The sequence below is a fragment of the Candoia aspera genome, chromosome 1 (genome assembly GCF_035149785.1).
Source record: "Candoia aspera isolate rCanAsp1 chromosome 1, rCanAsp1.hap2, whole genome shotgun sequence".
NCBI lineage: Eukaryota > Metazoa > Chordata > Lepidosauria > Squamata > Boidae > Candoia > Candoia aspera.
The window spans coordinates 181,900,206-181,904,750 of NC_086153.1; positions in this window are offsets into that span (position 1 = coordinate 181,900,206).

Consider the following 4,545-nt stretch of genomic DNA (forward strand, 5'->3'; position numbering starts at 1 on the left):
GTCCACCCACATGATCGGTCAGCAGCCCCATCAGCTGTTTTTAGAAAGAGAGACAGAAACAGAGAAAAGCAAGAGAGATCAGAAAGACACAGATTAAGGAGAGATCAAGCAAGGAAGTGACAGAGCAAAAGAGAAAATGAGAGGAAGATTGAGCAAGACTAATGCAAATGAGCAAAATCAAGGTATGAGAGAGAGAGAGAGAGAAAAGGACAAAGATCACCCACAAATCATCTGCAGGGTGGGGAGGGGCTGCAGCACCTGATCCACGGGGTGAGTGGGGGGGTTCCTAGTAAAGCAGAAGAGACTGAAAGCTCCTGCCCATCTTGCCAATCAGGTTCTGACAAATGGTAAAGTTATGGCTCTAACTATCTGTCACAACTTATCTTCTCCCCCAGCCCATTCCATAATGTGTATTTCTCTCACTGGCAGAAAATCTACCACTTGCTTTTCTTCTTATCCCACACGAAAGCTCTCTGGACATGGCAAATGATGCTGGCATACTTTTGTGCCACCTCAAAGTGGCTATCTTTACTCAATACTGAACAAACTTCTTAGCTGATGTGGTCCTATGGAAGTCTCTCCTTTTTTCTTCTGCTATTGCTCTGTATGTTCCATCTTTATTGTTCCTTGGATTGATTTTCTGTCTTGCAAGTTGCCTTTTGTTTTTAAATACAGGCAAAGTAAAAATGTTTAAATAACTATAAATAACCCCAAGCTCTTCTGTACCTTCAACAACTATACAAAAGAATGAAAAGAATTCTGTGGCCCCATAAAGCCTAACAATGTACTGTCATATACAGGCCTCTCCCAACTGGTGATACATTGGTTAAGTAAGAAGAATGGAATAAGAGACATCTGAAAAGATATGATGACTTTCTGGGATAAGCTGGCCACTCCTAAGCCTCAACTTATGCCTGATGGAATCAGAAACATGTGTGATTTCCATTCAAGATGTTCTTCCTTGAATAGATCAACATCCAAGTCTTTCCCAGAATGTTTAGGGCGATTTTAAATGTTCTCTCCCTGATTAATAATATTTCAGATGTCTGGCTTGTTCATTCTTCAGTCTAATTAGGCCAGGAATGAATAGAATAGGCTTAAGATATTTTACTGCCTGATGAGAAATGCAAACATCCCCTTGCCCCACATTCCATGAGTTAAAAGTTAGGGATTTATAATTCAGTCTATAACTCGCCCATTTTAGTTTTGTACATGATCTGTCATTAACTTTCTAAAACATTACACAGTTTTTAGAAAAAAAAACTGCAAAGATTGTATCTGTTTTAAGAGACATATTTTCTAATATGCACTTTAGTCTATGTATCTATTCCTAATGTAAGCATTTAAAAACAAATTTCCTAAAATATACATTTTTGTAGAGTTTTTGAGCCAGCAACTGCTTCACAAAAGTGAAGAATCCGAAGAATTACTGTGTCCCAATCTGTACAGCAGTCTAGGAAGTTCAAATTAAGTCAGTCTATTTTTAAACATGGGCAAATAAAATCCTCCATGATCCTTAAACAAAACTCATAAAATATTTCTTCTATGCTAGTGATGGAACTCATTTATTATCTCAGGTCTTTCTTGAAAGCAAAAGCTTTCTGGAATGCAAGTCTTCTGCAGTACATTTACTCAAGAGGAAGTCACTTCAGTTTGCACTTGGATACTGTCAGTGAGAATTATTATGTACGGTATACATCAGTGTCACTTTGAATCCGTTTCACCTTTTTCCACCCTTAAATTCATTTCAGCCTGTTTCCCACATCAGGAGAAATCCATGTGAAAACTTGTGCAATTTGTCCAAAAGCTTTCCATAATGTGCACCCTAAAGTGCATCTTTTCCTTAATGTACATATTTTGCAAGCAATTTTCCTTCCTATCTACACTTCCCCTAATATACGCTTATGTGTGCATTTTATATATAGTAGAGAAGACCCTGAAAGAACTAGCTATGTATCACTTTTTGAAAAGGTGTCTTAGGGAAGATGGGTACCAACAGTATTTTTCAAGCATCTGAATAGTGTCTTATAAGAAGATCATGGCTGGTTCTGTCCTTCCAAACTGAAGAACACAGAACAATGGTCTTTAGGTATAGGAAAGCAGATTCCTGTTAAGTATTAGGAAAAAGAGTACCTCAAAACTGGAGATGGTTTGCTCCCTTCCTCTAAATATGCTAAGTCAAAGGCTGGACAATATTCTGTTAAGGAAGATTTAACTGAGAAGAGGATTGGACTCAACAGCTTAAGTGGTCTCTTCCAACCGGATGATTCTACAAGAAATCTTTCTCAGCATGATTGCTTAAGATCTTTTAAGACTCAATTAATTGTTCTCTAATCCAAGTACAAGTTCTCTGGGCAAGGCCCAAATTAGTTTTCACCCAACCAGGTGTCACCATGCTGCTTTCCAAAGCTAAACTTCCTTCACAAAGTCTGCCATGATTACAAAGAAGCAGAACTTAAAATAGCTAAGCACAATTTTGTAGTTTCTAATTGATTCTTTTCCTGCTGCATATATGTAACTGGGAAAATCTTCAGGATGAAGAACACTTTTTCATCAAGTTTCCATTAAAAAAAGTCCCCTGGAAGAATTGCCCGGACAACTGAGAGGCCCCAAACTGCAAACTGCAAACAAACAAAACTAGAACTACATTCCTTTGTAGAAATCTACAGAAACAAGTAGAACAGCTTTGACATGAAGAATGGCATCAACCTACTGCCTCATGCAAAGAAGCACCTGATTTTGTAAAGATATACATTACCATCTTCAAATGCTTTGGAGATTAGGCAGTGAAACTAATACTGTATTACATTTTTTCAACTGCTTAAAAGGCAGTCCTCCAATAAACCAGGACAGACTATTTAAGAAATACATTTAATAAAGTGCTTATAAAAATAAGCAAGCAGATGCCAGATTTATCATTATCATTATTTATCAATAGTAATAGCAATAAAAGATGCATTTGTTTCGTAAAAACTGTAGAAAAATACAATCAGTCAAATTTCCTAAAACATTCACACCATGTATCTTTATTTATATTGTATTTTATATTTGTAAATTGTTTTATTTTTATAGGATTTTAATTGTTTATTATTATAGTTTTAATTTTATTGTAAACCATCCAGAGTCCCTCTTTTGGGGAAGATGGGCAGTAGCAAAATTTGAATAATAAATAATAAATAAATAAATAAATAAATAAATAAATAAAAACCATGCAAACTGAACAATAACCCTTCTTGTTTATCAAGTAGCCAACTGACTAGATATAGACTGACTGACTGACTGACTGACTGACTCAGGATCCACAACTGACAAAAGACAAAGGGGAGAGGAAGTAAATGCCTCCATTCCTTTTACTTTGTAAATCATCTTGAGAGGGCTTTCTACCCTATAAAGTCCCTCAAAATACTCTGAATGCATACATTTACTAACAAAACCTAAAAGACCAGAGGGGATCCGAGTTATCTCCGAGAAGTATTACAAGTTGTACATGGGAAAACTTACAGATATAAATGTCTGCATGATTTTCCATGCACAAGACATACATGGAATTTCAGTGGTTGTCATCAGAGAAAATACAAGCTAAGTATATTTATTACATTCCTACCCTGCCTTTCAATGGGTTCCCAGCAAGACAATTTACAAAAAGCTAAGCTAACTACTGCATGTAATCTAAAGGACAATTACCTTGCCAGATGAGCTAATAAGACAAAATAATTGACTAAATAGAGCAGATCTACCCGCTAAATGCCAGTTGACCACTGTGTGGCAGCAAAGAATAGAGATTTTCTCTCTTAGGTGCCATATAGTGGTCATTGGACATATTATCCAGTAAAATTTATAGCTTTGTTGTTTCCTTGAAGGAAGAGAGATAAGGTTCCCATTGGAATCCCAAAGATGCATGTTGGAACTGTTACTGATATGAAGGAACTTTTTACCATCTTTGGTGGACATGCAAGAAAGCTAAGCAATATTGGGATCAAATATGTACTTTAATTCAGAGAATTCTCAAAATAAAAGTACAATCGAAACCAGAGGTTTTCCTTTTAGGTTTGATGGATAAACAGATTGAAAGAAAACATGGGACTTTGTTTTTAAATATGATAAAAGCAGCAAGACTTTTATATGCACAGGGGTAGAAGGATTTACAAATACCTAAAGTGGAAGAATGGGTGGTGAAGTTAATGGAATTGGCCAAGATGGCGAAATTGACTACTTTGATTAAAGAAAAGGCTTTGTCTAGCTATGTTCCTACCTGGAAACCTCTTTTGGATTTTTTGCTTGAAACTGAAAGAAATGAAACTTTTATTTTGGGATTTGATGATAAGAATTGTTTATGATGATAGAAATATGATGTACTATCGTTAATTTTAGAGTAAGAGGTTAATGTATTTTATATTTGTATTAAGCTATTCTTTTTCTATTCTTCACTTTTTTTCTTTTTCTTTTCTGCACTCATAATTTTGCTCTTTTTCTGATCTTTTCTTCTTAATTCTTTTTTTTCTGTTTCTTTATATTTTATCTCTTGTTGCAACTTAATAACCAATG